This window comes from Chionomys nivalis, chromosome 2, assembly GCF_950005125.1.
Source record: "Chionomys nivalis chromosome 2, mChiNiv1.1, whole genome shotgun sequence".
Lineage (NCBI taxonomy): Eukaryota > Metazoa > Chordata > Mammalia > Rodentia > Cricetidae > Chionomys > Chionomys nivalis.
This window is the reverse complement of record NC_080087.1, coordinates 38,633,672-38,657,743: the sequence shown is the minus strand read 5'-3', so window position 1 is coordinate 38,657,743 and position 24,072 is coordinate 38,633,672.

Genomic DNA, 24,072 nt, shown 5'->3' with positions numbered 1-24,072 from the left:
AACCAAGCTACAAAACTGTGACAAATATGCAGTGCTTAGGTCAGTCCCAAGCAGGCTCCCTGGTTGTCGATTCTGTCTCTGTGAGCCCCTGTGACCCAGGTTAGTTGATTCTGCTAGTTTTTTTTTGTGGTGTCTTTGATGCCTCTGACTCCTACAATCCTTTCTTCTCTTCTGCAGATTTCTGAGCTCGACCTAATGTTTGACTCTCTGTTAATGCATCTGTTTCATCAGTTGCTGGGTGAAGCCTCTCTGATAACAACTGGCCTAAGCATCAATCTGTGAGTATAGGAGAATACCATCAGGCATCATTACACTGACTTTTTTTCTTCAGTCTTGTTTGGTTCTATCCTAGGCCTCTGGGTCATTCAGTCTGTGGGCCTTGGTGCTCTAGCCAGTGACAGGGGTGGTCTTACTCCTCTGGCATTGGAGACTAGGCTAGACCAGTCATTGGTTGTTCACTTCCTCAATCTCTTGGCCACCCTTACCCCTCAACATATAGGCTTGGCAGCAAGCACCTTTCCTTGCTGATCATCCTCACTGAGGATAGTTTCTTTTGAGTCACATGTTTCTTATTACTGGGATACACAATGACCATGCCCAGAGCAGAAAGTGTTTAGATGTGCACTTACAGAAGTGAAATGCATACAGCTCCAAAGCTGTCTATCTCTGTATTTGTAGTTCGTTTTGACATTTGGCTTTTGTTCATTTTGCATCACTGTCTAGTTTTGCCTTGCCCTTCAGACTCTGTCTTAGAATGTTTAGCTCTGTGGATTTGGATGTTCAGATGGTTACTGGCTCATTCAGGGTGATTACAACCCCAGCAGTCTTTTATGAGGCGCCTTTTAGGTGCTTTTATTGGATTAAAGGGAGATTGAGCCAAGCAGTGGCACCGAAGATGTACCTGGCTGCTCATCAGTCTCTCTGAGGTTCCTGTGACTTCGATTCTCATTCTCGTCTTCCTGACTCTTGCTTCTCAGCAAAGTGGTTTTTAGTCTTGATAGAGAATCTTCAGCTTCCACATCCAAGTCTCCATTGATTAAGTGAAGTCAAGAATATAAGAAAAAAAAAACCTAATCTTTTTATGGTTACTAATTCACTCTAACTTTTAATATCCACAAGGGAAACTTCAGATTCAAGTTAATTATTTAATAGACCACAATTGTAAGACATGTAAATTTATTTCAGAAGAATTTCAAGGTGAAAGGAGATATAATTTTAAAAATTAGTGTAATAACCTTAATTTTTTGACCCTAACAGTGCTTGAAGAGCTGGGGAAACTTAGGGTATTATATGAGGTCCATATCACAGTCCTAAAACTATCAAAAATCAAACAATTTCAAAATACATAACTGGTTGATATTACATCCTTAAAACTATCAAGAGTCAAACAATTTCAAAATACTTCACTAAGTGTTTTATGAGGCCTCTTGTTAGTTCCTGGCTGCTCAGCCCCAAAATAAACACACAGAAACTGTATTAATTAAATCACTGCTTAGCCCATTAGCTCTGGCTTCTTATTGGCTAACTCTTACATATTAATTTAACCCATATCCATTAATCTGTGTATTATCACGAGGCTATGGCTTGCCAGGTAAAGTTCCAGCATCTGTCTCTGGTGGGGTTACATGGCTTCTCTCTAACTCTGCCTTCTTTCTCCCAGCATTCAGTTTCGTTTTCCACACCTAGTTCTGTTATGCCCTGTTGTGCTATAGGCTCAAATCACTAACCAGTAAAAGCAATGCATAGACAGAAGGACCTCCCATGCTAACTGAGAAATTTGTACACTACAAAATTTGTATGTTTATCAGGGGGAGGTGATATTGTCCTATAATCCTAGCATTTGAGAACCTGAGGCAGGAGGATAGTGAGCTCAAGGTCAAGCTTGAACAAGAAGACCCTTCTAACAAATAGCAAGTAAAAAACAATACTCCCCTACATACAATGATACATCTACTGTACTAATTTATTTTAAATTTGAAAGAATTTTGAAAGTTTTGTTTTTATGTATACTTATTTCACTAACTTCTAGAATTCTCTGATGTAGTCCAAAATTTTGTTTTCCTCTAAGAGCATTATAAAATAATCTCACAATTTTTGGATTAGATTGATTTAATTCACCATAGTTAATAGTTTTTGGTGACAGCACAGAAAAACATCTTCTACCTCTGTGTTTATTTACCCAGATTATCAGTAACTAAGTACTTGTTGGTTGTCCATGGAGTATCTGTTTATTTTAAATAAAAAATTTCAGGTTCTGATAAATTATCTTTATAAGACTATGGGAGGTAAGGAGAGAGGAAGAGAGTCATAGAGAGTTAGTCTACTTCATAGTTACTGCTTATGAGATGACAAACATTGTGTTGTATCCTTTAGCTTCCCAATAATCATTTGAGGGTGCTCTTTTTTCGGTTTTTCATTTTCATGTAGCTGAATAAATGAAACACCAAGAAATTAGCAATTAAGCTTCCAATAATCCAACTGTTTTAAAGCTAATTGATTAAACCAATTGTATATTTATATGTTACAAAGCAGAATAAATCAATGAAACATTAGTGAGTATGATATTAGGTAATTATTTGATGGCATAAACACCTATTTATTATGGGTAAATTAAAAAAATAGTCAGAGACCCATAGCCAGACATTTTGTAGAGAGAAAGATTAGAAAACACTCTGTCTAAATGGGATCTCTCCATTAAATCCCTCTTCTTGGAGCTCAGGGAATTCCATGGAAGAGGAATCAGAAAAAGTATAAGAGCCAGAGGAAATGGAGGACACCAGGAGAACAAAGCCCTCTAAATCAACAGAACAAAAATATTATGAACTCACAGCAAACACAGGTCTGCAACTAATCATTTATATAAATATTATAGCTTTTAACTTAGTATTTTATGTCACTACTGACTGTGTGACTGAATCAGTTTCTGATTCTTGTGCCTTCTCCTGGGGCTCTTTTTCTTCTGTTGTTCTGCCTTGTCCAAATTTGATGTGGTGGTTTTTTTGTTTTATCTTAATATAATTTATTTTGCTATGTTTGGTTATTATCTCTTAGAAGTCTGATATGGGAAGTCCTTCTGTATAAGTGTTGCTTTTATTAGTTAATGAATAAAAATTTACTTTGGCCTGTGATAGGGCAGAGTAGAGCTAGGTGGGAAAACTAACCTGAATATTGGGAGAAAGAAGGCGGAGTCATGAGAAGCCATGTAGCTCTTTTGGAGACAGACTCCTGTTGGAACTTTACCCAGTAAGCCACAGCCACACGGCAATATACAGATTAATGGAGATGGGTTAGTTTAGGATGTAAGAGTTAGCCAGAAATAAGCTTAAGCTATTGGCCAAACAGTATTGCAAATAATATAGTTTGTGGGTCTGGGTAGCGAACAAGTGGTCTCTGCCTACTTAAATCTGTTTTTTTCTAATGAAAGACAAAACAAGAGTCAGAAGGCAGGAGTAAAAATGTGAAAAAATATATAGCAAGGTAAAGGCATAAAACACATATAATCAAAAAATCATGTTGACAACAGAAATTTGTTAAAGTTGTTTAAGTATTTGTTTCAGGGTAGTAAATTTTTTGATTTTTTTATTTACTCTTAATAGCTTGACAATGAATGTATCTAAGAGTTATTTAAAATACATCTATTATTTCTAAAGTTAGATATAATAATGCCACACAGTTGATATAGAAGGACATAGCTTTGCTGTATGAAGTCATAGTCTTTTTATCATTTTATACTTTTTAAGTATAAGAAAACTTCAAACATTCTTGTTGATGTGTTGGTGAAAGAAGAAAAAAGACAGAAACCAGAAACCCTGCATTAACTCTTGGTTTTTCTTTATATGCAGTTTATATTTCATGATTGTTTACCTTTGATCTAATCATTGTTCATGCACATGTGAAAGTTCCTCCCAAAGGGAACATCAGGATCTTTCCTGAGTTCTACCGGCTGCTATCAAAAAGTGATAAAGGTATTTCTAACAACCTGCAGAGGGGCGAGCTGTTGAGCTCTGGGGAAGTCTGAGTATAGATTCTTTTGGAAAGCTGTGCGGGCACAATTACTAGGAGGTTAATATTCAGCAGCAAGGGAATTTGCTTCTTTCTGCTTAAATGACAAATTTAACCAAGGTCTGGTTCAGAAAATCCCAGACAAAAATCAATGGAACACAAAGAAGAATATGGAAGAATAAAGCAGAAACCCTTCTAAACAGCAGGCCATGGAAAGCAATTGGGTCTACAGATCATGACTCCAACAACTGTCCCTCCTCCCTTCTTCCCTCCCCTTCCCTCCCTCACTCCATTCCTCCCTCCCTCCCTTCCCTTTTCTTCCCTTTCTTACTTCATTACTCCTTCCCTCCTTCCTTCCCTCCTTACTGCTCCTTTCCTCCTTCTCTTCCTCCACGTTCTCTATTTTTCTCTTCTGTCCATATTCATTTTTCTTTTTTCACTTCCCTATTTTCTTACCTTTCTTTTTCCATTTCTATCCTCTTACTAAAACAGCCTCTGTAAAAAGCTATCCTTGAAGCACCTAGACCGTGTACCTTAAGATCATAGGTTATATTTGTCTTTACTTAATAAATACACCTCAAATACTCACCTGTGGTCTTTTCAGTATTCACAGTCTCAGCCATGAATCGAATAGCTCATACTGTAGTAAATGATGTGCTTTGTGTCCAGAACCCCACCCATGACCTTCAAACTGAAATGAATGTTCTAATCAATGTAATCTGTGCTGCTAATGATACACAGAGTTGGCTTGTAATGGTGGGGATGACACTTGGATATTGGCCACATGTAGACCTAGGGATGAAATTTGTGAAGAAACTTTAAATTCAAGAAACAATTTCTCTTGCAGGATAAAGAAATCTTCATTATTACAAACAACGTTCGGATGGAATCTCACAAAACACACTCAACTACCATTGTAATAGTATAAAATATGATATTAAACCCAGACTTGGAAAGAGTAGATACTTGGGCTTAAAATATGTTTTATTTCAAGTTGAGCTTTATGATAGAATATGGGATATAATATTGCCTTTTAATGAACAATTTCTTCCAAATTTTAATTCTGACCAAAACTAAGCCTTTTTTGATTGCATGGCACACATCTGTAAAAGACTGTTATAAATCATCAGGTAACTACCACACAAATTTATGTACTAAATCAAGTGTCTTTCAAAATGGTGGAGAAGCAAGTGCCCACATGTACAAGGTGCTGAGTGCTTTAGAAAAGAGAAATTAACCCTCAAAACTTTTTCATTTGGCAAGGCTTGGATAAAGTGGGGAGTTCCTCCTTAGAGAATAGCAAACCATCAGATTAATTTCGTTTTGATGTGTGGGCCACGAGTTTATTTCTGGGCATCAGTCTGTCTCTCTCTTCCCATTTGAGAAAATGTCATATTTCCTAATTGGTCAGGTTTAGAGATGAATTGTCCCTCATGGAACACTCAGTCCAGAGAAATTGATATTCAGCTACGACTTTACCTGAAGCCTGCATAGAACTGGGAAGCAGATTGTTGGCAATGGGGAATGGTCAGAATTTGAGACCTATCTCCAAAGATAATCAGAAATTACCTAGATAAATGATTTGGATGAGTTGGCATTTAAAGGAATGTGGCAATAAGAATTTCAACTGGCATAATCCTTTAAATTAGGAAATGGCTAAGACTTTAAACATCACCTGAGTATTTTCGATATGTCTCAAACTATACTGTACTTAAACATAATTCAATAATAACTGTTTACTATGTTTACTGGGAATCTTTTAGAAGTGTTGGTTTTCCTGACATACCCCTGTATTTATGAACTTATGGTAACATTTAATCATCCTTATAAAGAATTGTGTAATAACATATTTGCTTTTTCATTTCTGCAATACAAATTTTAAATAGATGTCCAAAAAACTAGACACTACATATGGTGGCTCGCTGCTGTCTGAATCTCCAGTTACAAAGAATTCCACACTTTTTCTGGCCTCCAGGGGCACTAGGGATACACACATAAGCAAAACACATACAATCAGTAGATAACAGAAATAGATAATTTAAAAAAAATAATGATAGAAGCAACAATAACAAAAATAATGTTTGTCAGTGGGGAGTCCTGCCCACTGCTATGGGACAATGGTCTTTTTTCTGTCACTTGTATTACTTTTAATAAAATGCTGATTGGCCAATAGCCAGGCAGGAAGTATAGGCAGGGCGACCAGGCAGGAAGTAGAGGTGGGTTAATGAGAACAGGAGAATTCTTGGAAGAGGAAGGATTCCGTTTGCAGTCAACACAGAGGAAGTCAGACATAGAGTAAGCAAGATAAGAATGCCTCGCTGATGAAAGGTACCAAGCCACTTGGCTAACATAGACAAGAATAATGAGTTAATGTAAGATGTAAGAATTAGTTAATAAAAAGCCTGAGCCAACCAGTTTATAATTAATGTGGTAGACTTCTGTGTATTTCTTTGGGAAGAATGGCTACAGGACTGGGCAGAACAAAACCTCTGCCAACAGCTTACCAGAAACTTCCTCTTAGAAGCTCTCCATAGCTAGAGAGATTTCTTTCTATACTTAAAACCCTTATTTATCTCCTTCTTAGGAGTCCAGTACCCCCCATAGTCAGTTCCTGAGTGTGAAGAGATGCTTAGCTTGAGGCTAAGTTACTCTGCTGTGGAAGGAGTTACTCACTGATACTCACTGATATTCTGCTGACTTCATGAGTTACTGAAGGTGCTCTCTGATGACTTCCTGTGATGACTTCCTGTGATGACTTCCCGTGATGACTTCCTATGATAACTTACTGACTTCAGGAGTTACTGAATATGTTCTCTGATGACTTCCTGTGATACACTGAGTGTTCCAAGAAGTACTTAAATGCGGGTTAAGAGATCTAGCAAATATTAGCTAATGGAGGCTTGACTACAGCTCATTTCACATTTGCTGTCTATATGAAGGATTTATGGTCAATACAGACTATAAGAATGTTTTCTTACCTAGGGCGGTGTAAACTTCCTGGAATAAATGAAGATAATCCCAATGAGGACTCCTAGCAATGGGGGATGGGGAATTTCAACTGGACTTCTTTGTCACCAGGAGAGGCTTCCAGTAGCAGAACTGGATTGATTTCAACATGAGTTGTTGGCTAAAGGGGTCCCATGGAAATTACCCAATAACCCAGGCTGCTGCTAAAATGATGTGGGATTCCCTTTTGTATGCTGTGAAAATGCTTTATTGCCATTAGTTAATAAAGAGGCTTCTTTCAGTCAATAGCTTAACAGACTAAAACCAAATGGAAAATCCAAACAGAGATGTAGGGAGAGAGAGAGAGATAGAAGACGGAGACAGATAGACTCCATGTAGCTGCCAAAAGAGTAAGCACTGGTAAGCCTAGTGGCAATACACAGATTAATAGAAATGTGTTAAGATGTAAGAGTTATCTAGAAATATGCATAAGCTATTGGCCAAACAGTGTTGCAATTAATACAGTTTCTCTGTTATTTTTCGGGTCTGGGTGGCCAGGAAACAAACAAACAGCCTCTGCCTACACTAAGACAAAAGATTGCTCTATACAAACTGACAGCAGAACCATTGCCAAAAACAACACAACTGTCATTATCCGAAGCATGCTGTTTAGGTAAACTAAGGTTTGAAAAGAAGGTGGGCCGTTGTAGTTGGTATTGGGAAATTAGGGTAACCTCAACTGCTTTGATGTGATAATATTGGGTTATTATAACATGAGCATAGCCGGGCTTCCTTTCTCAAAGTTCTAGTCTTTTGTCAATGTATACCAGACCACCCAGATGAGATAAAGCTTAGAGGAATACTTGTTTTTGTTTATGAGCATGTGTGTGTATGTATACCACATGTGTGTGGGTGCCCCCAGGTCAGAAGAGGGTATAAGATTGCTCGTAGATGGAGTTACAGTTGTGAATAGCCAGGTATAGGTGTCAGGACCAGAGTTCAAGTTGTCTGGAAGAGCATAAAGTGCCTTTACACGATGAGCCATTTTCTAGCCTCAAGATAAAGATTTTTGGTTACAATATTTCATGGAAACTGCAGTTGGATCTCCATGGTATTCGCCTAAATTTGGAATTATCTTTTAAAATCATAGGATTGGGTAAATAGGATTCATTTTATAGTTGATGAGCATGTAAATGATTATAAAGTTGCTTGCCTTAATTGTCTTGCCTTAATTTTCATATTAAAACATGAAGAGCAATTCCTTAAAAAATGTGGCATATGTTACTAGTTTGAAAAAATGTGTTTCATATATATATATTTATGAATATATATATGTGTGCGGGTGTATATCTATCATGTTGTTTCAAAGTCCAAAAGAGACCATCTCCCAAGCAGTCTTTTTTCAGAATTCCCTGTGGTACCAGTAACAGTGAATTTACATCTGACAGACAAGTGGGAAACTTTTTCCCATGACACAAAAGCAACATTATAGTCTGGCTGTCAAGCCACAGCTCCATTGATGCCCTGAGATGTGGGGCAGATGAAGATCATCCAGGGAATCCAGCTGCAGCGACAGTCTCAGAGAGTCCTCCCACAGTTGGTTGAAATCCCACACGCTTATCACAAAAGCAAGAGAAACTTGATAGTGACTTGGCAGCAGTGGCCAACCTTATTCTTGCTAGAACAAGAAAGAGATTGACATACCCTTCGCATGATCAAAAGGGAAATGCAAAAGTTTTCTTTTCAGCTGAGTTTGGTCAGATAGTGTGTGGGGCCACACCAAATCATTTCTTAGAGTCTATAAAATAAAGTTGAGAAAGGAAAGAAAAGATAGAGAAGAATGGGGTATTTATTTACTGAAAGGACCAATGAAAACGATCCTCCCTGAAAGAGAAGAAAAGGAGGCTATTCTGCCAGGTATTTTAATGTATGCACCGGGGATTATTTCTAGAAAATGTTTGGTGGATAGTTTCCACAGGAGACACGAAAGGTAACAAAAACCTGTCATGTTAATTATCATGAGGTAATGAGCTAAACTGATATTTAAATTTTTGCTAACAAAGGTAACACAGGTTCATATTAAATAATAAACTCAATAAAATGCAGGTGTCATTTCCATGAATGTCCACTTCATGGAATCAGCTACAGTTAACAGCTTTATGTACAAAAGTCACAGAAGAGGTGATGAATTTGGAGATGCTCTTTATTTCTGTTCTCTTATTTAATAGCAGAAGATGATGAAAATCAAGCAAGGCTACCCAAGCTGCTGGTCTGCACAACTAGTTAGACAAAGGTCTTGCTGTGCTTGGGGACTACCTATAGACACAGATGTCTCTATTAACCCAGTTTTCTGTCTTCAGCTACCAGGAAATTCATCAGATAGTCTGAACTCCCTCCTATGTTTACCCAAACAGAGAATGGAAAGAATCTTTCAAAAGAGAATGGCCTAACACAAGCAAAGGAGGTACTTTATGATTGAATGCTCAGTCTCAGATGGAAGAACCCCCCATTCTTACTTCTGAACTTGAGGTAAAAACTCAATAGTGATATCTAACAATATCCAGTGATTTCTTTGTTGAACACAGGAGTATATTTTTAGCTCTTTATCTGGAATATCAAACTACAGGTTATGGAATATTTGGCCAATTGCTATATGTGTTTGCCCTATCTTTTCAGCACACCCACCCATGCAGGGCTATTTTATAGTAAATGATACCAAGATACTATTAACTTTCTATGACATATCCATATATTCCTTGAATATTGGTGCCTGTCTCTTTAAAAGGATATTTAGAAATACCTTTTTTATAGTTTATAATAATGGTATTTAGCACGTACCTTCTCTAGGAAGACTATTTTAGTACTATGAAAATCCTAAAAAAGTTGCTCATACGTTTTGCTTTGTCTAAACCCATCCTAGCACTGTTTCTTTCTTAATCATGTCTTCAGGTCCCTTTTGAATTTATGTCTTCTTAGCTTTTTCAAGTGAAGTGGTGTATAAGCTGAGTATAGCAATTTTCCCCACAGATTTTTTTTAACCCCAAAGTACTGAATGCAGTCATCACCATACCTGGGAGTGTGTGATGTACACACATGTGTTTGTATATGCATTTATGCACTGAACAATACAAAGTTCACACATGTTTTAATAAGAAGGTTGGTTGGATTTAGATTTGGAATCAAATGTCCCCTCTTGCTAGCTATATGATCTTGGACCATTCATTTACCTTTAAACATTAGCTTCTCATTTATGAAATGATAATAAAAATGACTACCTTAAAACCTTGTCTTAAGAATTAAATAAGATGATTAAATGGATACCTAAGATGACAGAATGCCTGGTATATCATAGGTTTCAATAAATGGCAGTTAGTATTATTGTCATTATTTTTATACAGGCTCTCATGTATTGTTGGCCGACTTATAAACCTAAGATGTATCAAAGGTTGACCTTGAACTTTTGATCCTCCTACCCCTACCTACCAAGTGCTAGCATTATAAGTATGTGCGGCTTATGTTGTGCAGTAAATCACACCTAGGACTTTGTGTCTGCTAGCTAGCCAAGCGTTCCACCAACGAAGCTAAGTCCTTATGCTTAGTAGTTTCTTATATAATCATTGTCTTTTCAAAGAACCAAATGTTGTTGCATAAAATATGCCCCATTTTTTGTGTGTGTGTGTGTTTCTGACTTCTGTCCTTCAGAAAACACTTCCTTAATACAATTTTTCTGCTTGCAAACTCAACTCCTCCATTTTTTCTCAAGCAAATTATTTCTCCTTGACTCCATCTTTCACAGCTAGAGTGGTTCTGCTTGCTGATGTGTCGTTGCATGCAAGATTGTGACCTGTTCTGGAACCATTTGAGGCATTCTGTCCTCTGAGAATCCACCTTAGAATCGACTTTCCTCACAGTTTTTTGTCACTAGTTTACATTTTTATAAGTTGACCACTATTCACAGTTGAGCATAGATTAGAATGCCATGCCTCTGGAGTGCCTGCAGTTCCAAATACTTTACTGGACACTTTCTCTTGTCACTTGATCCTAAGAAGGACATGTCAACAGTGAAACTTATCTGGAAGCTGAATATGATGTAGCTGATAGATTTAGGTGTCATGTTATACAGCAGACAGTAGCGTTGCTTGATAGAACAGAACATTGACTCTTTGCCAAAAGACACACTGAGTTCACTATAGCTGCCCAGCTCTTCGTGTATCAGAATGTCACTTGCTAGCATGCTAAAAATGTAGCAAGAGGCCAGGGTTATTTTTAGTTTGAAAAGCTTCATTTACTTCTTATAGGCTAAATAGATCTTTAATGAAAAGCTGCTTTAATTCAGCCTTGTTTTTAACACAAGTAAAGGGAATAAATAATCAGTGATTTGAATGATGGGTTCCCTGGAACAATGAAATATTTAAATGCTCTGCTTAGGAGCATTAATTGACCATAGTGTTTCTTTTTGGCACTCATGAGAATTTCCCATTAAGTGGGAGTCTTCTTTTAAAGCCACACATGAAATCATAAACACAGAGAGGTTTCATTTTAAACTTTCAATACTTAGAAATGAGCTTTTCTTCAGGTTGCCCATAGAAATATTTTTCTTAATGGTTGCATGAATAAGATTTGCCTATAAATGAGAATTAATTTTATGATTGGCTTTGAGACAAAAAGTTAAATTATAGTTACTTGCATGAAGTGTTTCTTAACTAGAGAAATCAGAATTTGTTTTCTTTTTCCCACTAACCCAGTCATAACCTAATATTTGAGAGTAAATGCCAGTTTTTCGATATTCTAAGATGATAGGTAATTTATAAAATATTCCAATTCTGCTAGAAAGAAATAGAATCTGGTAGATTAAATGTAGTAATCTGAGATCATCAATAGTGAATTTTCATAGATTTTTGTGAATTCCAAGACAAGGTGATTGTGGAAGGTTACTTTTGACAAAGGTCACGGAGAAGGCCATTCATTTCACTAGAGCTGTGGGTTCATGTTCAAGCAATGGAGTTCTTTTCCATTAAGAAAATGTGCAACTAGAGAAAAATGGTATTTTAAATTAATTTCTTAAGGTAAGACAAGATTTCTTTTGTTGTCCACAGACATAGGACTTAAGGAAGACAACATACAGCATGAGTCCCAACCTAAGACTTCACCAGAATGATGTTAATAGTGTCTTTTGTTGTTTGTTTTCAATCGCTTTCTGACATTTTCCAACGTAGGGAGTTTTCTCATATTGGTGGATTTCAGTCAAGAAATCAGCAGCCACTCTGCTTATTCCAATAGGCAATGTTTTGCTACTGAAGTTAGTATAATTATAGCTTGGGCTAGGACTGATGGTCAGAAATCCCTACCTGCACTCGCTAGTGACTAGGTGACCTGGAAAGGGGTCTTTTAGATTTTTAAATTATGTCTATGCAAACTTAAACAATGTGTATGAGTATTGTATATTTGATGCGTGGGCATGTGATCTGTATGTGTATACATACGAGGTATATGCTCATGAACGTGCAAATGCTTGGAAAGCCCAGAGGAGAGCGCTAGATCCTCTGCAGCTGGAGTTCTAGGCAGTCTGAACCACTGGATGTAGGTGTTGAAAACCAAGAGCAATAGTACATGCTTAATTTGATAACATCCTCAATAATTACTGATTTGGATATCCCTTCTGAAACATTCTTAATTATTCTTTTCCATAATTTCCACATTTTGTATATTTGTCTCATTAGCAGTTGTTCCACAGTCCTGAGAATTTTCTTTGGATAATGTGTTTAATTTACTTTGACAATTTCTTATGATAAAGGAGATGGTATAATAGCAATATATCATAATTACTATTTCTTACATAATTTTTATCAAATTATACATATGGTTGAATCAAGTTACATCCGTAAACACCTTGTATTTTCATATTTGTTCTTTATCTATGTTGAATGACCATATGGGCTTTTATTCTCACACTGACTCTGACTCACACTGACTCTGCCTCTTCCTTCTTTCCATCTCTTGGTCACTGCCATGTCCAGTATACTTCATTTCTGATAGATTTCAATTCCAAATGCCTCCAGCATAGGAGGACCTATCAGGAAGGTGGACCTAGCTAGTGTTTTGTAGATGTCAGTTTTATATAACAAAGACACTGCTATTGACTACTTCTCTTTTGCCTACTTTCAGCTTGTATTGATTGCTATTCAGGGACTGCCAAGAATCAAGAACCTTGGAGATGATCACGTAAGATAAGAAAACCAAAACAACATATGGGCATGCCACTTTCAAGAGACAAAAATTAAAGAAAAAATCGGAAATAGGTAAGAGGTAAAAATCATCTTTCAGAGGACCTAAAGTAAGAATTATTTTTAATTTCTCAGAAACCATCCATTAGAGATGAGAGTGAAGAATGAAGCATTTGGTAATAAAAAAAACAAGCATCAAATTTTAAAAATCTAGAATTAACACTATTATGGAATAATCCCACAAAAGCAATAAAAAGTGGTACGTTCCTTCCAGAAAACTATTGAGAAATTTGCTGAAATTAATTGTGCCTGTCAAAAACATTAGAAGGATTAACTTAGGAAGAAAATCATGGCCAATGTAGGTAAGAAACTTACTCTGTATAAAGATAGAACTAAGGAAAAGAATAACTTAAAAATTTCTTATTTTTCATTGATCTAAAATAAAGTAATTTGTTTAAAATAATAATAAAAAATAGTACATGCATATAACCATTGAACTATCTCTCCAGTCCCTATAAGGGAGTCTTAAAAGGTCACTTGGAAGCATTTATAGTTCACAAGGATCTCTAAGATGTAGTTATCAATCATCCCATGGGAACCACCATGGCCACTGATTTGGAACTCCTCATGCCTGCCTGTGCGTTGATTTAGTTGCTTCCAGGAAAAAACAAACAAATAAACAAACAAACAAACAAGTCAATTCTCCTTTGATATTTTCCTTGTTTTCATGCTAGTTTGTCATATTCAATCTAAGCTATAACCATCTACATAAGGAATTCTAGATGATGGGATTTCAGATATCCTTCTTTTGAAGCAGACAAAAAGATAAAAGATGAACAGTACTAACGCAAATCTGAGTCAACCTGGCGTTATCCAAACTTAGCCAATTCCGGCTCCACATACATTCCTCCGCTCACATTTCAAAGCTGTATGATGTGGTAGAAATGTGTCTGTCTGACCACATTCAGTTTATCAGCCCTGTGCAGGGGTGAATGTGAAGATCTGAGTCACTCTGTTTCTGGGTGGTATCTATTCTGTTTTCCAATTGAGTTGCAATTCTTCTTTGATACCTGCAGCTTACAGACCGAACCATAAGTACTGGGCTCATCTTGACTAACACATTTGATAATAGATAAAAGATAAGAATAGCAAAATATGGCTAATATATTCAGATACATATTTTATAAATAAGAAAAAGAAATGAACTTAGCATCCATTGGCCCTATTTCTGCCAATGAAGAAGATGTCATAATTAGTATCTTTAGTTTCTTCCTCTTACTATCCATTCCTCTCCTCTTCAGTAATCACCTTGTCTGGTCTTGATTTTTTCCTGATGAGGTAATGTAAAACTTAATTTTTAATGGCCCGAGGAATAAAAGCCTTGCCTTTATTGAATTGACTATTACTTTATTAGCCTCTGACAGTGAACACACAAATACTGAGGCAATTAACAACATTCCTTGCATCCTACGTTTTCTAGATTTGGAGCAGAGAGTTTTTCCGTTACTGTTGTTCTTTCAATAATCACTGTTATCCCTGCAGTTAGTACAGAAAATCCTTCTTTTCCTGGTAGTTTGATAGTATAAAGATCTCTCAAAGTTACATCGTGTAGTTTAAGCAACAAGTTCCATTTAGTTTTTAGCAACAAAATATCCAAACGTACAGAGCTAAAACATTGGAGAGAAGAATCCAAATTCTTGTGATTGACTCTGTTTGGGTAATGGAGGCAGGAACCACCTCTATTCCCCTTTCTGTCTTTTTGATTCATGCATCTTTTGAAGCACTCTGGCAATGGGAGAAGATTGTTTAATACTGGTTGCTGATTCAGAAGACATATAAGATCTTACAGGACAGCCCACGCCAAATGAGATGTTACTCTATTATGTTAGTCGGCACTGGAATGTGGGCTTTCATATTCGGTACTGCATAGCTGTCATAGGCAAGCCAACTTGAGCTGATGTGGTACATGATAAGACCAATAAATTACATGGGCGTGAGCCTTTCTCTTATTCCTGGATGGTACACATATACTTTGGCTGCAAATGAAGTTGAGTGGCTATTATTAGAGAAAACCAAAACATTCCTTTAGTCCACAGTTAGTGGTTAATACAAAAGCAGAGTATCTAGGTAAGAGCATTTATACCCATGTTTCTTCTGGTGAAACATGTTTTTCCTGCTTCTATGATGTAAATGTTTAACTGGGTTCCCAGATTCCTTGGGGGATGGGACCAATAAGTGGAATCAGTATACTAGGTAGTTAGCAATCGTGGTAATAAGAATAGACTCACTGAAAATAAAGCTATGTGCTTTAGCAAAATGTGCAGTATCTGTACATGATGCCTTGACTGTTGTGTTCATGAGCCTATTGGTCTAGCTAGAGAGGCTGGAGAGAGCGGGTGCTTAGCATCTACACAAGCATTATCTCGGCTTCAGTATTGGGAGAGTGCTCTGTAAGTGAAGCCTGCTTGTGAGCAGTAACTTGAAGCACAATTTCCAGCTCTTATCCATGCAAAGTTGCTCATTACTTTTCCTTACCAATTGGTTCTTTAAAAACTGCAAGACAAGCTGTAGCTATTACCCATTGTTTATTGTGGAGATTTTTTTCCCCCTGGGGAAAAAAAAACAACAAATAGAAGTAACAGTTTGGGCTTCAAGAAAGATTTCTTTCTCTGTCCCTGTTAAGGGTCATTGTATTTGGGAACTGAAGTGTCATGGGTTAGTGCAAGATTGTTGGATGTACCTGTAAACCAGGATTGACTTGTGTTGCTAGATTCACTTGTTCACGAATGCCTCCCAATTCTAAGGTGTGTGTGTCACGTAACTGTCAGTAGGAACTTCTGGTGTGTGAAATCTGAATTTTGTGTCAGTTCAAATTGTGCTCTGAGTCTCATTTTCTACTTTGGTCCTTAATAAGGACAACTAATGCCAAACTTCTGTGAGATCTCTGAATTCTCCCCTTTAAAACTCATTACCAGCATTACTTCAGTCTTATTTGTAGTTGGGGTATAAACCATCTCCTCAAAAGTTTGTGTGTTGAAGGCCTGTCCACATTTGGAGGCAGTATTGAGAGGTGACTGGGTCATAAGGACTCTAAGCTTGTCAGTGGACTAATGTATTGATGAATCCAGTGCTGCTGAAACTCTTAGGATGTGGGGCCTCGTCAGAGGAACTGGATCATCTAAGATGTGCTGTGGAAAGCAGATCTCTGGACCCTTTGTCTTGCACAGTCTCTGCTTTTTAAGGCCACTACAATGAGAAGTTCTGTGCTCTAAATCTGCTATCTATGATGTTCAGCTTCATCAGAGGCCCTTCTAAAATGGAGCCTGAGAACTGAAATCCCGACAACCAGGAATCTCAAGTGATTCAGCTGGATTTCTCAGTTGTTTTGTGAGAGCAATGAAAAGTTGCTGCGGGAGAATTGTCTGTATTCTGCCAATCATGTTATAAATAAACGTTGATTTGCCAGGCAGAAAACATAGGTGGGAAAACCAGACAGGAAGTAAAAATGATGTAATGAGAACAGGAGAATTCTGGAAAGGAGGAAGCTGATTCTTCCCACTCCTGCCCAGACCACCTAAGCAGCAGGATGTGATCCGCCCCACTGAAAAAAGGTACTGAGCCACATGGCTAACATAGATCAGAAAAATGGGTTAATCAAGATGTGAGAGTTAGCCAGTGAGAGGCTAGAGCTAATGGGCCAATCAACTTATAATTTATGGAGACCAATGTGTGATTTTCTTTGGGGCTAAACAGTTGTGGGGTACCAGGCGGGACAAAAACCCCAACAACAAGCAAGCCGGCCCCGCTCATGTTACAAAAAGTGACCAACATAGCAGTTTAGTTTGTGGAGACCATCTACACATGTATAATATTTTATTGATATTAATTTAATATCCAGAACTATATCCATTTTAATTACATAATTTAATGTGTTTTGACAAATATATACTTTATGCATGACCTTCACTACAGACATTTTATAGAACAGTCCAATGTATGGATATACTACAGCTCATTGTCCTGTCATAATAACAGGTATTCTTTAGATACAGCTTCCCCTAAGGAAATTTTAGAACCAGAAACTAGACAGTTTCAAACAATAAGTGTGTATTTCACTTTACAAGGAAATCTAACATGGTTTTCCAAATGATAGTCCACCTTCCGAGTTCCATCAACAGTGTACAAGACCCTGTCACCTCACAGTGTTGACACTCTTTTGCCTTGTCAGACATATAAAGTGTTACTAAGTTTTACTAGGTATTTAGGGACATCATTAACTTTAGTTTCATATTGGTTGCTCTGTGTTCCAGTGTTTTGTATGCTTACTGAATATGAAATACTTCTTTACATATTTTGGTGTTGCAGAAGTTTAGGTTTATCTTTGTCAACTATGTCTAAGATGAATGTTAACTCCCAGTCCACACTGACCTTCTTTTGTTATTGTTCTGTAAAGCACAGTTCTTTCAAACAGTCATTGCAATCTTGATGAAGGATGATGATCTATTTTTTTTGGCTCATAATTGCGATGTACTATATAAAAACAGTAAACAGAACAAAGAGTATATCAAAGCTGCACTTTCTCCTATGGATTTATTTTAGAAATTCTGTATCTTTAACTTTCAAACTTAGGTTTCAATTTTTAAAGGATTTAAAAATATTTCTTTATTTAATATGTATGGGTGTTTGCCTTCATGTATGTGGCTGCACACCATGCCTGTGAGGGTCACAAGAAGGCAGTGGATTCCCCTAGATTTGGAGTTATAGGTAGTTGTGAGAAACCATATAGGGACTAGGAACTGAACCTGTGACCTCTGGGAGAGCAGCCCTTGGTATAAATGGAACTGTCTCTCCATCCCCAAGGCTGTGATTTTTCCTTCATGATAATTACTGTGTTGGATTTGAGGAACGTTTTGATGTTTTTGCACTCTTCTCTATGTCTAGTTTACTTGAGGTCATTTTATATCATGGACTCTCTATTTCAAATCTTTCATTGTATTTGTCCAGCTTTGTATTAACTGGTTTATTTGTCTTTGTTTACATGTTCTATCATCTTTGTGATTTGGAAGCCAGTTTTGATGTATGTTTCTGCTCATTAGGAGTCTTATTTTCCTGTCCCTACAGCAGATTTTGTGAAATTCATCTTGTTAGATTGGATGTTTTCATATGACTATAAATGTTTTTGCGATTCATTCTGGGACATAGTGAAGTTCACCTCAAAACAGATTGGTTGCTCTGGGTCTTGCATTTAATCTTTGTTATGTAGGATCCTGACAGCTAATTTTTCACACTATGTGTGTACATGCATATTCTGTCCAAAGTCTTACTGTCTATTCTGACTGTTGAGAAGAGCTGTATCTGGTCCTGAGAGATCTCTATGACACTTCCCGCCTTCCTCCAGTTCTTCTGGGTTGCTCTTGTTGTAGTTAGTTGGCTATTTGACAATTTCACTTATGGGTCCAGTACATTTCTGGTTACTTCCAACACATTCTTGTTAATCTCCCTTCCCTCTCCATCAGTCTCCTGTCTTCCCTATCTGTGCCTTTCCTAGATTCATGACTTTTTGTTTTGTTGCGTGGACCATTTAATTTAACCAAGGCCATCTGTGTGACCATTGGATGGAGACTGGTATGAGACATTGTTCATTTTCATCCCCAGAGTTTCTTCACAGAGATTCAGTCACCAGGATCTAGCTAAAGGCCAGAAGGAGAAGGAATCCATGAAGACTTCTGAACATATTTCTGTGTACAACTCTCTCTTCTTACCCTGGCAGGGAAAATAATGCCGTCTCTCAAAGACACTTCAACAGTTTACCAGGTAATATGCTGTATCTGACAGGGTGACATCACCAGGAAAATGACCTATGGCTGATGATACTTGTCAGTCTCAGGGCACAAATCTCTCTTGCCAACAAGGAAGTTCTGGCCAGTTGACTTAACTCTTCTCCCCTGGACACTTCTAGACACTCCTTATGGGTTTTCCCTCTTGGGACCCTTGACCCTCACTGCATGCTGATTTGTGTTTCCTTTATAGACCCCTCCTTTAGCCATAACTGCACAACATTCTTATTCTAGTTACAGTATAGTTTCTGCTAACTAGTCATGGGAATGGAAATTTCCAAAGCTCCTTTTCCACAACTACTGGTTGCCAAATGTGTTTATAATTGAATAGTTCTTATAACTGAAGGGTTGAGTAAGTATATCTTGATTTTTTCAAAAGTATTTTAACTTTCAGAGATGAATTTCATTGTAAAAGCTATGATTTCAGTTGTTGTAATTTAAGAACTCCTGGACATCTTGCTAGTATGTTCTGTCTTATTTGTATGAGTTCCTCTATAATTTCAATTTTTAATATTATTTATCTGCTAGTATTTTCTTACTCGAACTTGACGCTTTTGTTTTCATTATATTTGATTAAAAAATTCACATTCTTAAATGGTGAAAACTATATTTACATTCATTGTTCTTTTTCCACTTCAGTTCATATGCGTGAATTAATCTTTTCCACTGAAAAAGATATTAAGTTATATATTTTTACTGGATTTGTAAAATATTTTGTATTTACAGATATGTTGGAGTGTTGTCCTATTTCTTATATTTTCTTCTTCTTATGAAGTTTATACCTGATCTCAGTAGGGAGAAGCAGAGTAAGTGAGATGGTGGCTAAGTAAAACTGTCTGATAACATGTAACTCACTAAAGTGAACAGTTACACTGGCTGTTTTTATAAGAGCTAAGAAAGCCAGGTGAGATACAAGAGCTGTTGCTTTTTTAATATAGCAAAATGGAAACACTATTATACAAGCAGAAAAGGAAGACAGGTGTCAAGTCTCTCCATCTCTAAGCATCCCAGCACACTGAGAGATGCCTCCTCCTGTGGGAGAGATGGTAAATTAAAATCGGGTTTTATATTTTGAAAGCTAGTGTTAGGCCCAACCAATGAAACTAAGTTCTTGGCAAAGCCCCACTGATTCTACTGCCAGGCAGGGTTGAGTTGGTGGAACTGCCCCAGGAAGATGCTCATTACAACCCCAGTCTCTCCCAGCCTGTGCTGCAGAGCTGAGAGCTGGACTCCACCCACTGATAAGAACCAGCAAAAAACTTTGTCCTCAAGTCCAGTTCCAAGGTTTTCATAGTAACATCAACATTTGATAGAAACTGAAGGGGTATTGCACACAAACAACCTCTAGGTCAGATTCAGCATTAAGCAGAGACATGTCTGCCTTTCAGACTGACTCAAGTGTGAGCCAGATTAATTTCTAGTCTTGGAATGAGCCTTGCTTACCACTGTCCATTACTGGGACTGTGGGTTGTCCAGGATCTTTGATCCAAGAGACTTAAGCACAGTCTTCCCTAATATGAACTTAGGTGGTCAAGGGACTGACTTTACTAGTACCTCCCCCACTACTTTAGGCATCATAGTGTCCTGTGAGAATCCATGTGCTAGATATAAGATAGGAACATAAGCAAGGGACTGTTAAGGATCTTATCTGTAGGCTGGTAAGGTCTAACACGTGGAAGATCTTTATGACCCCCAGCTCTAGGTTTGCCCATAGGAGGAACCTCTGGGACAGTTCCAGGGCTGGAGAACAATATGAAGTCACGTCAATTGGGGTTTTACCCTAGGAATGCCTATGACTGGCTGCAGTGGTCTTGAGCTTCAAGAAAAGGGCAACCCACAGCAATGGAAGTCTTGGTCTGATTGCAGCGATATGCTTGTAGGTACAGGGTGTGATGAAGTGTGGTGGTACTATAGTCATAGAGATAACTTAAAAAACTGATTGTCTGTTTGGGGCGACTTTGTTCTTAGCTGTGCCGAATCCTGCAGCACCTAACCACAGGCTTGTAGCTAGGGACAAACAAAGTGTCTCTTCCCAATCAAGGTGTTCCTTAGTACACAGGACTTTTCCTAGGGGTTTTCCTGTTTTCTCCTGACAAATGCATTGGCAGGATATAAACATAGGCTTGGATTGCCCTCTAATGCCAAAATAGCGACAACAGCAGCTGATTTCCAGCCAGTCTGGAGCTCTGCAGAAATGGTAGAATCAAGAGTAGGCAAAGAGAAAATGAACAGCCTGTTTAGGGTTTCCCTAAAGATGTATCAAGATCTCGACACACCTTCAGTGTGTATCCATGGCTACAGAGGTAAAGATAACAGGGGATTCATTCATTAAAAAAAAAGTAGCTCCTGCTATTTGGGGCTGATGTGAAGACTCGAAGGTGAGGATGCCTACCACCAAGCCTAAAGACCTGCTTTATTCCCAGGATCCACATGGCAGAAGGAGGGTAATGACTCCCAGATGTTCACTCTCTGATCTCAACATATGTGCTGTGTGCAGATGCACGCATGTGTATAAGTGTGTATGTGCACACACACAATAAACAAATGTTGAAACTTTTAGTAAAAACCTAGAAAGGAACCAGGTAGCTGTGGCTGATGCATATCTTTAATCTCAGTCCTAGGGAGGCAAAGACAGGAGAATCTCTGTGAGTTCAAGGCTAGCCTGTTCTATAGATTGAGTTCTAGGACAACCAGAGCTGTTACACATAGAAACCTTGCCTTGAAAAACCAAACAGCAGCAGCAACAACAACACAAATACAAAACTGTTGTAATAGGAGCGGTAGGGCTGCGTCTCCGGCACCCGGCCACCCACATGGCTAGCTTATGTCCCCAAATAATTACATGGAAACTGTATTTTTTTGAACACTGCCTGGCCCATTAGTTCCAGCCTTTTATTGGTTAGCTCTTACATATTGATCTAACCCATTTCTAATATTCTGTGTAGCCCCATAAGCTGGCTTACCAGGGAGGATCTTAACCTGTGTCTGTCTGGAGTGGGAGAATCATGGCGACTCCTGACTCAGCTTCTTTCTCCCAGGGCTAAGGCAGTTTCTTTATTAAATAAAAGTAACTCCTCCATCACAAAACCAAACAACAACAAAAACTACCAAAAGCGCTAGATAGGCTTTTGAATGTTTTCTGCAGGAAGAACTAAAAGAGAGTCACAAGAGTCAGGGGGATATGTTCAAGGTAATTTATATACTATGTATTGTAAGCATGCATCAGAATTTTATAAACTGCCCCCTTAGCATGGGAAAACACGCTAAAATAAATTAATGAAAGTTTATAAAAGAGGAAGGCAGAAGGTTTGAAGGAATAGTTTAGTGTAAAATTAAAAGCTAAACAAGTAGTCCTTTCCTTTCTGACTGCTCCCCTATGACTGAGTTCATCCACAGCATTCCCTGTGGCATTAACTGCACGCATATTTATTTCATTGCTTCTGTCATGAGAGGGAAGGAGAGCTAGTGAGGGTTAAGATGGAGTGATTGACAAGGTCTCTGGCAGAAGGAATGACCTTTGAAAAAGAGAAGGAAGCATTTGCATGTATATTTAAGGTGTCAGGCTTGTTCCAGGAGGTATGCAGATTTTTGTTTTTAAAAAAATCACTTTATAATTACTTGTAACAAAAGAAGCAGAAATATAGAAGTGTGTGGATTTAAGTTTCTGAATTCTCTTCTATGCCTTCAACACTAATTTTCTTTTTGAGATATGTGTTAGTCTTGTGACTTAAATATATGCACTGCCTGCCGCTATAGATGGGTGCAGTGATCACAAAGGATGCTAAGAATTCTGTTCTAAGGGAGAAAGAAGGCTTTACTTGTCAGACAAATGGCGGTGGTTGCATTCATTTCCTCACACCATCTCAGTGAACCAATTCTTCTTTCTACTGCCTGACTCATAGCTTCAAGGCCTCTGGCATAGAGGAGAAAAACAGAGGTAGGGGGCCAGCCAGTTTTGAGCATGAGTTATGTACTGGTTCAACACGAGGGACACGGTCATTTCTGGCTGCTATTTTATCTTTAGTACTCTATTTTCTCCTTGACTATTTATTTCTGTATATTTCAGAAAAGAAGAGAGTGTTTTATTATTTACTTATTGATTGATGATTGATTGATTGTTTGGTTTTATGAGACAGAGCTTCTCTGTGTAGCCGGGCTACCCTGGAACTCCCTCTGTAGACCAGGTTGACCTCAACTGACTCTGCTTCCTGAGTGCTGAGATTAAAGGTGTGTGCTGCCATACCTAGCTATTTTCAGTAGAATACATTTCTTTTTTTATTTGACAGCTTCATACATGTAAACAATGCTTCTTGATTGTATGCATCCTAATGTCTCTCTCCTGCTCCCCAAGGTACCTAGCACAGATCTGCCCTTTTGTGTTCTCTCCCTCACCTTTTTAAAAACAAACCACTTAGACCAGTTAGTATTGCCTGTAGGAAGGCTGACTGATCTCGTTGACTTGAGTGAGTATCACACTTACCCTGCTTTTACATCTTCCCATCCAGTCTCTCTTCCTGGTTGCTCCCCTAGCCTTGGGTGGGGCAGGGCGGAGCAAGGGAGGCTATCGAAGTTAGGAAGAAGGGAATTTGGAGCCATTTTATAAGCTTCAGGGAATAAGGGAAAACTCAAAATTGTGAGTATTATTGTGACTGGGTGTCTTTGGCAAATGAGGGTAAGCGGGGAAAAGAGTTCATCGCGTTTACTGGTTTTAAAAAATGACAGTAAGACAAACTTGTTAGGTAGCTCTGATCAAAATCCCTGCCCTGAAGGAAAACTGTAGCCCGCGTGGGTACCATTTTGAAAGTAGACTGAGAAGCTAATGTCCCCCCCCCCCAAAAAAAAAGCTAGTGTTCTTCCCTAGCTATTTGGACAAATTGTATTGGTAGAATTTCATGGGGAGGGCAGGTGGCATTAAGGCTGCCAATCAAATGACTTTTGAGCAAGAAAAAGCCCCTGCATCCGGCATGGGTGTAATATAATTGCTGTTCCTGTAAAGGTGGAAGACAGCAGTATGAGGACCAGAGTCAATGACTCAGTGTGACTTCCAGGTCATGCAGATGTTA